Here is a 12,738-nt window from a genome sequence, read left to right on the forward strand (position 1 = left end):
TCAGATAAGATTTTCAGATATTTATTAAAAAATTATAATCTCATATTTCAGATAAGATTTTTACCCTCTAAAATAGTGCTACGTGTCATCTCTATATTCTAAATCCCTCTATAAAACTACACCATCAACTCATACCTCTCACACCATATCTTCTATATTCTTTCATTTATCAAATTTTACAAAACACATTCTACTCTCAATGTCTAACATGAGGAGGGTGTTGGAGAGGCAAGAGCAAGAAGAGAAACAAATCAGGTGCACACGTGCTGAAGAAGATCGTGAGGCCGATGAAGAGGAGGAAGAAATGGTTGTAGCGGTGTGTATGCTCAATGAATCAAGGCAACACCACCGTCGTCGTGACCCGAATGTGGATCGACATAGACAGTCTCAGGGTTAGAATCTCTTGGAAGATTACTTTATCCCAAATGCATTATATCTTGTTTCTTATTTTCGAGAAAGATATAGAATGCAGCCTCATTTCTTTCAAAAAATCATGCATGATATTTGTAATTATGACACATACTTCGTTCACAAGTATGATGTTGTTGGGGTTTTGGGTCGTCTTCCGGAGTAAAAATTTACAACTGCTTTGCAGATGCTTGCTTATGGGCCATCTGCAGAGCGGGTGGATGAGATTGTGAGGATGGGAAAATCAACTATCCCAGAGTGCTTGGTGAGATTCTGTAATGCAGTAGAAAATCTCTACAAGAAGGAGTACCTTTGCAAACCTACGGCTAAGGACCTCTGAAGGCTTGTACAAAAAGCTGAGGCTCATGGTTTCCCAAGAATGATTGGAAGCATCGATTGCATGCACTGGCAGTGGAAGAATTGCCCAACTGCTTGGTAAGCAAATTATGGGAATCGGGCCAAAAAAGTATAATTTTGGAGGTTGTAACTTTATTTGACACTTGGGTTTGGTATGTGTTCTTCAAAGTTGCCAGATCTCAGAATGACCTCAATGTGCTTGGTTAATCCCCGGTGTTCAACGATGTATTGCGAGGTCATTCCCCACAGATCACGTACCGAATCAACAATACCATATATTCGGGTGTGTACTACCTCGCCGACAGAATTTATCCTAGGTGGACGACATTTGTGAAAACAATTCTAAATCCCCAATCCAAGAAGGAAAAAAGCTTTGTTCCTTTCAAGAGGGTTATAGGAAAGACGTTGAAAGGTGTTTCTGTTCACCCGTTTTATGTTTGCTCCTGTGATGGAAGGGTAAAGTTCCTCATTCCCTTGAAAACCATTGATTGGTCAACAAGTCAACTTTCTTTAGTGTGCGAGCATGTCATTGCTAGTAATAAAAATTCTAGCAGACTTCTTAAAAATAGATAACGTGCATCTCAAGTTACTAATTTCTAAACAAGCGATTGTGAATTTGGGTGAGGAATATCTTCTAAGTAAATTATTTTCTTGCCTCATACTGGTGAGGACTTCACAATTTTTCACAATACAAAACTGGTAGCTCTGGCCAGAATAATTGATAAGATAGTAAACTGTTTTAGGCAAAAGTGTCTTTTACAAACTTCAAAAGGGAAAAACCAACTCTAGAAAGACAAAAAGAAGGCTGGACTTCTATTTCTGTCAATAGAAGCTTCGATCCTAATTTGGATTGGGTATACCTATCTTTGGATCGGACTATCGAACTTCAACTATTGAGTTTCATGTAAATCGATACCAAATGTTCGAGCCTGACAGAGTTTTAATCTATTTCAAGCCCTGGAAGACTTTTTGAATAGGCAAAATTGCAACCTCTTCAGTTTGAAATGGCGAAAATGGTGGACTTGAGGATTACTTGAGGAATCTTGTGGTACCTGCTCGCTTGATCAAGACTCTCCATAAATTTGTTGAGGTTTTCATATTTGTAAAAACCTGAGCTCTTCTTGATTCGGCCTTTGCTGAACCAAATTTGTAACGAGAGAAATCTCATTTTGAATGACTTTTCTCTAAGTCCGAAACTATAAGTTTTGATTTGTAGTTGGCTTCTTTCTTGTGGCTCAATGAGCTTTTGGTTGCTTCAGTTCGTTTGAAGTCTTTTTGAGATCAAGTGATCATTTTGAGTTTTTGTCTTTAATTGATTTTTTTGGTTGTTTGATTGTCCTTTGCTCTGTTCACCCTCTCTTATATTTATAGGAAATGTTTTTGGAGTGAGGTTTCTAATTCTTTAATAATAGGTGGCAAAAATTCTCAAAAGATATTTCATTTTTTAAACGCAAAGAAAAAAAGGGGATTTTATCAATTTTGGCATATGGCCTCAATAGTCAATTCCTAAGGCAATCGCTTCCCTGTTTTTCTTGAAAGAAAACCTAACCCTTCTTCAATTTTAACTGCTCTTTGTAAGAGCTCAAACTGTGATGGTTAGTTTGATATTCCAGATGAACAACAAGGTCATTTCGGTCTGAATCGAACCCGATCTTTGACAAAACTCTCCACAAATTTTGCTCCACATATGAGCGAACTTTATCTCATTGCCCGTGACAGGGCAATGACTAACTTTCACCCAACACTGACACAACACAATATCTTCTTGAGATGTCCACGCCCCTCCGACTTCGACAGAAGAGGCCATTTGATTTTTGATACAAATGGAAAATAGTATAAAAATGTGAGTGGAAAGTAAAAAATGTTGGAAGGAAAAGAGTTTGTGTGAATTTGGTGCGGAGAGTGAATAAAATTGTTAGGTATTTATAGGGAAAAAATTCAGAATTTTTTTAGCCAAAAAAATTAGGGCCGTCAGATTTGGAAAAAAATCATCGCAGTCCGAAGCACCACGTGGCGTTTTCCCATTGGGTTCTGTTAGGGCTTACATCAGTAAGCGAAATTCAAATTTTTTTACCGTTGGTGCGTGAATCAATAATAATAATAACAATTATTATTTATTATAATAATAAACATATTATAAATAAATAACAAACAAAAAAGAAGAAAAAAAAGAAGAAGAAATGCTAGCAGTGGTGAAGAAGAAAATAAAATACCAAACCTTGAGTTAAGTCAAAGCTCTAATCAAGAGTGACAGGCTCCTCACTTAGCGAGGATAATCAATTTAGTTAACTTAATAATTATCATTAATTCAATATAAGGTATGGTCTGGGCTTCTTCAACGCACGGCTAAGTAGTAATTGCCTTGTCTTCAATTCAAGTGATAAGTCTTGGTAAGGCATGTTTCCTATTTCTTTTTCTTTTTTTAAACTTTCCTGGCCCAAAACCACATTGTTTTGGCCATGATTTTTTTTAAAAGACATAAGAGCAGCGCTCACAGTGCATCATCTACACCTGAAGCAAAGAACAGAGCCTCTTTGAGGCATTTTTTCAAACAGGTTGTGGGCACTAGCAGAAGGGCATTTTCAGGCACCACCAAAGCTTTTTCCGACGAGCTGCACCTCCTTGCGCCTATGTGGATCCGCTCGTTAAAGTGTCTGCTATTATTTTATTATAGAAAGAAAGAGATGGTGTTGGTTAGGGGTGAGCATTTGAACATGTAAATTGATGAACTGAGAAAAAAGGAAAAAAAACCATGTTGACCAAAAAAATCAACCTAGGCTTAAAAACCAAACCGAATTGTTTTGGATCGATTCCTGTCCGGGTTATTTGTCTTGAAAAAACTAATATAAACTTAACTGGACCGGTAATCTTAAATTTACTTATTCATTAATATCTAAAGTTATTAGTAAGTCTAATTAATATTCAAATAACATTAGTAACTCCAAGTACTATCCATATATTTTAGCCTAATTAATACCCAAATGTCTTAGTTCCGATTTATACCAAACTAAATAACTACTCTAGCACAAATTTTTTTATTATTGGGTGAACCATGTTCGCTTTCGTCTCTCTCTCTTTCATACCTATTTCTTTCTGTTTATCTTCCTATTTTTCTCTTCACCTCTTTCACTCTTATGTTCCTAAACCCTACATATTTTTCTATACATCTTATTTCTCTCTTCTTCACATCTTTATATTTTTATCTTTCCAAATCGGAAACCGCCCGAATTGAATTGGAACCACCTAGGTCCAATTTGGTTAAATTCTTCTAGACACTTTCTATAAATAAATAAAAAATTGAACCAAATTGGATTGTACCCTCTCGTTGGTGATAGTTTTTTTTGTTGGTGCAAAAGAGACACTAGTGTAGTGGTTTGAAGTAATTGCTCCCTCAAGAAAGGTCTTGGATTCGAGTCCTAGCATCTGTGTAATATGTGTGAGTTTAGTATATTATTGCCCCTCTCAATACAAAAGGTCCTTAAAAGAAGTCAACATATTTTATTTGGTTGCTTATTAAAAGCATTTGCATTTATTTGGGAGTTGTTGTCTTGCTAAACAAGTATGGTATTACATTGGTAATCTTCTTATTACCTTTAGGAATTAACATTGAGAATTAATTAGCTTCTAACTCGAATAGATTGTCTATATAGAAAGTGGCATCTCCCTTTGAATCGCGGTGCGAGTTTGGAACTTTGACGATAGTGGTGGAGCTAGAGATTGAAGTATGGGTCCAAGGTTTCGATACACCCATCACCTAATTAGCATAAGGCCAAGGACAAAAAAGTAGTACCTAATTTTACAATAATGTAATTTTAAAAAATCATAATTACACACAATGCCACTCCTTCTAAGTCAAGCACACTATGCCATATGTCCACCTCAAACAATCCCCCTTCCGGCCAACTGCCAGCACCTATCGCCAGCCAATCCCCACCTCCCATCGTCAGCTAGCCGATGTTGTTGGTGACCAACTCTGCTGCCCTTTATTCACCAAAAAAAACAAAATTGTGATTGAAGGGACTTGAACCTTGACCCTCAAAGGTGGAAGCCTCCTTCACAAACCGCTACACCAAACTTGTTTTTATGATATTTTACATAATATTTATATAAACAATCAACAATTTTAAAAAATTCATTTCAACACCGATTTGCGCAACATTTGTACCAAATTCCTCATGCTCTAGAGTTATACATAAATAGATCAATTTAAAGTTACAAATATAAGTTTTAAAAGCTTATGTATATTATATTGGTATTTTTTTAGGTTTATATAATAAGAAATGTAAATATCAAGGATGTAAAAACAAAACATGCAAAAAAAAAAAAAACTACTCTATAACAAAACAATGTAGATATTAACGATGTAAACAAAAACGAAAATAGAAACTGCAATGAAAATACAATGTAAATATCAACGATGTAACAAAAACAACAACTACAAACATAAACATAAACTGCCAACAAAAACAAAAACTAATTTTATAAAAATAGAAACTGTAATGCAAAGTATGGGAAAAAATAAACATATTAATGAGTGAGGAACCAAAATGCGAAACCATGATGAAAGTAACTAAAACAATCAAAAGACATCAATTTTTGATAGAATTGTATAAGTACCATATAATTCACACATTCATACTAAAATCCAAATGATCAAGTGTACATAGAATGGAAACTGCACATAAGTTTTTAGAAAATCCAATTATACAAAAACGAAAACTGTAATGCAGAGTCTGGGAAAAAATGCACCTACTAATAAGTGAGGAATTAAAAGGCAAAACCATGATGAAAGTACTAAGACAATCAAAAGACAAATCCATTGCTGATAGAATTGTATAAGTTCCATATACTTCACACATTTATACTAAAATCCAAATGATCCCTACACAAGTGTACATAAAACGGAAACAGCACAGTAGTTTCTAGAAAAATCAATTATACAAAAATGGAAACTGCATTGCATAATTTGAGCCAAACACTACCAAAATCATCAACTCAAGACAAAAAACTACATGACAAAACCTAGTAACAAACAACCTAACAAATCAAATCAACAAATAAAAATATAAACTATAGTGCAACACATAAAAATCAGTAGCCTAAAGAAATCAAAACAACAACTCAAATCAAAACGAAACATAGTCGAAAACAAAAAAAAAAATCAACAAAATAATACCAAAATTATAAACGAACAAGAGATTCAAAGTACTCATACCTCAATAGCAAATTCTACAAAAATGTATAACCAAACAGCACATCGAACTCAAATATGATAATAAAAAAAGCTAAAACAAAAACAAAACTACATCAAAGAGTTGAAAAATCTACTTATAAAAACCGAAAACAACTAGAAAATTCAAATAAAAATTTGATCAAGAAAATACATACCTCAACAGCAAAAAAATTAAGCTTCATGTCAAAAAATGAAAATTCCAACAGAAGAAGAAGATCGAAAACTGCAATGCAGTTTCTCGGAAAACTAAAAGTTCTCTTATTTAAGTGGGATTTTCAATATATAAAAAATGAAATCTTTCATGCTTCATTATTGAAAAACAAACTATATTTCATCAAATCAGTTATAACTATTAATGTTCATAAGATTCTACTTCCAATGCTATGAAATGATAAAACAATTTAGCCAATTGTAATTAAATGAAAAATGCAATATAGTGTTTGCAAAACTGCAGTGCAGCACCAGTCTAAAAATTAAAATGTTCGAGAGTAGAAAATGTGTTCGTTAAGAAAAATAGCTAAACAATTTCACTTAAACTTGTTGATAGGCAAAAATGACAAGAAGAAATGTATATATGCCATCCTGTTCTCATCGAACTGCTTCCAGGTTATGAAACCAGACTCAACTTGGGAAAATGGTATATTTTATATATTTGACCTTCATGTTACTTAAAATTTGAAGAAATCCAAATAACTCAGGACTTATTCAACTGGACATGAACTTTATCACTTAATTTCTCTCACACCAAGTGGTTATTAGCCACTCTTCAAAGAAGAGTAGAATGAATCAACATCATGTGCACAAGTACCAAGTTAAAGTGCCGAAAGGTCCAGCACATCTGAATTAATGGCATTAAGTATTGGTCTACCTTAAGGTATCAATATTGATCACACGTAAATATTGATGTTTGAAATAATTTTTCCTCAACTACAACCCATCTCTTTATTTTTGTTTGAATAAAATCTTGTTTTTTTCTAAATAAAACACGATGACTAGGATCCAACTCAACAAGTTATCTAATCAAGTGCAAAATCGAATTTATTGTACTTTTTCAATTCCTAAAATACCTCTAACTAAGCCATTATTGCAATTTGTATAATAATGTAGGAATCAATAATAGAAATAATTTTTAATTAGATTGTAACTAATGACACACATTGAATTTGGAAAAATCTTCAAATGAATGTAGGAATTAATTTGGAAACCTTTTTTAAATTTAACATACCTAATAGGTTTATCTAATAAAAAAAATGTTTATGTATTTATTGATGAAGTTAATTATCTATTATATTGTTGTTTTATAAATATAATAGAGTACATACAGTTTTATGTTGAAAAAATAAAGTACTTATTACTTCTTTTACGAAAAATAATGTTCCTATTATGAATTTACTTATTATTCAAATAATATACCCGAATTGAGTAAATGTATTTTGGGTATAATGTACCTAATAATTTCTCTAAATAATGTACCTATTTTTTTTCTGAATAATGTACCTATTTTTTCTTTAAATAATGTACCTATGTTGTAAATGCATGAGTTGGTGGATGACCGCCATACCTCTTAGTATTTGACCCTTGGATTTTATGTAATCTATGCACTAAGTATTTGTAATTAGTGCTTGTAACCTATAAATATATTGTAAATGATGGTATTCAATCTCCTATCTTGTAAACCTATAAATAGGTGGTTCTACCAAAGATCAATTGAAAAAAACATTATGAAACTTTATCTTTAGCATTTCACTTCTCTCTACATTTTCTCCATTTAGTTTTATAACAACCTAGTATAATGTACCTATTTTTCTCTAATGAAGTACCTATTTTTAATTTATGAAAAATGTGCAGAACTTTCAATTACACAACGTACCTATATGACATTAAAAAAAACCTTTTTATATTGGAAATAGTACCTATATTTTATTTTGTAAATAATATATCTATATTTCCTATAAATTATTATGTGCCTAAGTTTAATTTATGAAAAATGTAAAATTTCTATTGAGAAAGTAACTGAACATCTTTATTTATTTATTTTGTAAATAATGTACCTATATTTTCTGAAAAGAAAATATCGATATTTATATTATTTTAATAGATACATATTTAAGGGATTTTTTTTTGTTCAAATTTTTTAAAAAAATCGCAATGGGTTAGAGAATGTAGTGCTAACTAGGCCTCGTTAATGGGCCGGGCTGGGCTAGCTGCCCAAAATATATGGGCTTGGGCCGGGCAGGCGGGCCGGCTCAAACAAGTAAAAGAATATTAGCAGGCCGGGCGCGGCTGGGCTTTTTCAATAATTCAAAGCCCAGGCCGAATCATAGGTCGGGCCTTAATGGGCCTTATCGGGCTGGGCCGAGCAAGACCAATTGGGCCGGGCCGAAATGAGCTTACTATTTAAAAAGTCAAATATATAAAATTTATTTCATTCTTGCTAAAGTATGAAGCTTACAAAATGTCTTATAAATCTTATATCCTTCCAAACAAAAAGGTCTTACAAAATCATAATCTAATCACAATCAAATTAGATTCACTCACAATCTAATCAAAAACTTCAATACTACAACAAACATCCCATGCTTGCAAAATAAAATATAATCCTATTATATAACATTTCAACTTTGAATGGTCTCATTTTCAGATTCACCAACAATCTCAACTTCACTATCTGCCATCCAATCTGGTCTTGATGCTTTTATGTTCATTAATTCTTCAGCTTGTTGCTCATCTACTGCTGCATCTTGCTTTCTTGAATCTGCCAAGGCCCAATCTTTCAAGCAAATTAAAGCTTTTATTGTACTCGGACTCAAACTGGCCCTTTTCTCTGATACAACTCTACCACCTGCACTAAAACATGATTCTGATGCTACAGTAGAAGCTGGAACAGTTAGCAAATCTCTAGCCATGAGGGAAACAATAGGGTATGTTAATTTATTGTTTTTCCACCAATCCAAAAGACTAAATTGATTATCATCAACTACTTCTATTGTTGGTAAATCAAGATAAAATTGTAATTCAGAAGTGTTGGTGGAAGAAGAAGAAGAAGATAGCCTTTTTCTTTTCAAGCCTTCAATCGAAAAATTTCTCATTATAGGGACAGATATAGGACCAGAAGTTGGACTCAAAGTAGTAGAAGTTGCAACATTTTGCACATTTTGAACCACATCAGGAATTACATTCTTCTTGTAGATATCAAATAACTGAAATAATAAAGTCTTTAAAGCTAAAATTTTTGAGTCAATGGTTAATTGATCAATACCTATCATGTTCAACCATTCAGCAATTGCAAATAATTTAAACCTAGGGTCCATAATAGTAGCTAAGCAAAAAACCATAGGAAACTCTTTCCAATATTTATCAAAATTTGTTTTCATTTCAATAAAAGCATCCTTAAGAACAGAAAATTCAGAATATGCAGCAAATGATCCATGAATATCTATTAAACAATTAATAACACGACTTGAAGTATGATAATACACACCAAAAAATATCTTAGTTGAAGAATAAAAAATTTGTAAAAACCCACTAACAAGTTGTGCTATTGTCCAATCTTCTTCACTAGGTACATGTAAATTACATAAACATGATTCATTTACCTTTCGAACATACCTATGCAAAGGGGCTTTATATTTTATAGCAACATGTAAAAGCTCATATGTTGAATTCCATCTATGAGGCACATCAATATCTATATTTTTCTTTCCCATATGGAAATCACTACAACATTTAACCCAAATTTCATATCTCTTGTTAGATGAATTCATGCTACGAACAATATCAGTAATTTTTTCAATAGAATGAGATAAAACTTTAAGTCAATCTTGCACAATCAAATTCAATAGATGACAACAACATCGTACATGAAACAACTTTTCATGCACAGAATCCAACAAAAGAGTTGATGGAAGTATACTTGCAGTTGAATCATTATTTGATGCATTATCTAATGATAAAGTAAATACTTTGTTGTGAATGTTCCAAGATAACAATTCATCAAATACATGAGTTGCAAGTGACTCTCCGGTGTGTTGGTACTCAATCATTTTGAAGCAAATTATCCTCTTATTCAAACACCAATCTTTATCGATAAAATGTGCAGTAAGTGACATATAACCCATTTTCTGTCGTGATGACCAAACATCAGAAGTTAAACATACTTTTGAATCAAGTTGGGCAAAGACAGCAAGCAAATTAATCCTTTCTTTATCAAATTTTTTTAGCACATCCCTTTTACATGTAGAGGCTGAAATTCCTTTATATTGAGAACAAAATGCACGCTAAATCAAGCCTTTAAAATCATGACTTTCAACAAATTTAAATGGCAGCTCAGCTTTAATAATAAAATCCACAAGTTCTTTTCGAGCAATATCATGATCATAAACAAAATTAGTCAAATTTCCAGCAGCATCAACATTTAATAACATTTGACCTGGATTTACCCTAACTTGTGCATCTTCATGCCTTTTTAAATGACGAGATAAATAACTAGTGCCACTACTAGAATTACCAACCAACAAAGTATTACAAATAACACACTTAGCCTTAATTACTGGTTTACCATTTTCAATTTTGTTAACCTTTTCAAAAAAAGACCAAACTTTACTTGTTAATCTAGGTGCACTAGGTGACTCTGAAGGGGGATTGAAATCATTTGTACTTTCAGTTTCAATCAAAGGTGACGCACTAGAAGAATCCATTTTGATGATATTACGAAACTAAAGACAAAATGGAAGATGTTACTTGATTTTCCAGCTGAGCACAAGCTTTACTTTTGCAGCACTAACTCCTGCAAAATAAACCAAGAACTCATTAATAATCAAAGTTCAGCACAAAAACAGAAAGATATATTAACAAACTAAAACAATTGATATTTCTTACCTTTTTCCACCAACAACCATAGAAAATGAAAAAAGACCTTGCAATCCTCAAAAAAGCAAGACACAAACTCCTGCAACAAAAATGAAAACAAATATTTCATCAATAGTTATCTCAGACAAGTGACGAAAACAAATAATACTAAATTTGATTTCATAAGAAAACAGATAATACATAAATTTAACAGAGATGGGAAATTGAAATGCTCCATGAAGAAAAGATATATAAATATAGGATATCCGCAAGTGATACATAAATTTAACAGATAATACACCAATAGATTAGTAAGTTCGCTAGTGTAGTGTCCATTTTGGAGGCTTAATATTACCACAGGTGTCTCTATCACAAGTTCACTTTTTTTTCTCTCTCTGTGTGTTTGTGGAGAATTGTAGGGGCTGGCCAAAATGGGGCTCGTTCCATAGCCACTCTGAATTTGCCACGTATTTGGGGTCTCATATTTTTTTCTTTTTTGACCTTCTGGAACTTGACTGAGAATGTGATCCATCAAAGCTACTTTATGTTTTAGTGTTATGAGATGGTTTTTTGGGAGGACCTATTGCTATTGGGTTTCAAGCCTTAAACAACATAGGAGAAGATCTTGGGCTGTCTGTGATAGAAATCAAATATTTAAATATAATTTATATCTATTCAAATCTGGAAAAGGAAGATTCACTAGTAGATTTTAAATAACAACCATAACAGAGACTTCAATTTACACACACAAGTAGAATTTCCAGACGCAATCAACTAAACCAAATTAAGCATAAAAAGTCATAAAGCCAAAGCAAATCATCACAAACTAAGAGCTAAACATAAAAACAATAACAATAAAAGAAATAGATGAACTTCTATACAGCAAACAGATTTTAGCAAAAGGATAGAGATGAACTTCTCATAATCTCAGTTTCTCTTGCACTCAAATAAGATCAAAGAGAGAGATCTTAGCTGAAAGAAGAAATTCAGATGGATACCTGAATTATTGGACTTGGATCATTGTTTTCGATATGCAATCGTAGTTTCTCTCAGACTTGGATCTACAAGATCGAATGAGGAGAGAGAGAGCCGAAGAGAAATGAAGAGGTTGAGAATCGAGAAAGCCAAAGAGAAATGAAGAGGAAGACAGAGCCGAAGAGGAAGAGAGAGACGTAGGCAAGAGTGTGGGTGCGGCACTAGGTTTAGAATTTGGAGACTGATCTGATAATTGCCTTTTTATATAGAGGTATTGTATTGGGCTGTCTGACCTAAAGGGCTATTGGGCCTTTTCCTTTTTTTTTTTTTTTTTCCCGAAACAAGCACAGCCTAACGGCTATATTATATAACGGCAATATATACGGGCCTAACGGGCCGGGCTTTTATGGGCGGGCAGGGGCTCTCTTGGGTTTATCGGGTCGGGCCTATGGGTTAGGTGGGCTTCGACACCTAAGCCCAAGCCTAGCCCGGCCTAATACAGTCGGGCCATCCAAAAGCCCATATCGGGTACGGCAGGGCTATTTCTCGATGGGCCGGGCGGGCCTCCATCGGCCCATGAGCTCCGGACCAAATGATGAGGCCTAGTGCTAACTAAAAGAAATGAGGTGTTTGATATGCTATTAATAAGGATAATTAATTACAATTAAGGCAGTTAATGACATGATTGAAAATAAATGGCATATATTTTAATTTAGTTAATAATACTAGGACAAATCTATTTTACATGGTATCCTATTTTAAATTTGGGTTTTAAGTAAAGATTTTAGAGTAGGTGGGTATGTGTCTAGGATATAGTAGTTGTAAAGGCTTCTATTGGAGAGACTCCTTTTTTTTTTCTTTTTTTTTTAATTTTTTAATTTTATTTTATAGTAAATAAAAAAAATTAAATACATATG

General features: G+C 33.2%; 1 long non-coding RNA gene across 1 annotated transcript; it reads right to left on the reverse strand.

The window, feature by feature from the left end:
* Positions 1-8,454: 8,454 nt before the first annotated feature.
* On the reverse strand, positions 8,455-12,035 carry LOC148917691 (uncharacterized). The gene is made up of 3 exons (XR_016126188.1): positions 11,845-12,035; positions 10,877-10,946; positions 8,455-10,784 (listed from the first exon to the last, which is right to left on the reverse strand). It is a non-coding gene; the product is annotated as an uncharacterized LOC148917691 (long non-coding RNA).
* Positions 12,036-12,738: the final 703 nt, after the last annotated feature.

The sequence above is a fragment of the Prunus mume genome, linkage group LG4 (genome assembly GCF_029339155.1).
Source record: "Prunus mume cultivar Tortuosa linkage group LG4, ASM2933915v1, whole genome shotgun sequence".
Classification (NCBI taxonomy): domain Eukaryota; kingdom Viridiplantae; phylum Streptophyta; class Magnoliopsida; order Rosales; family Rosaceae; genus Prunus; species Prunus mume.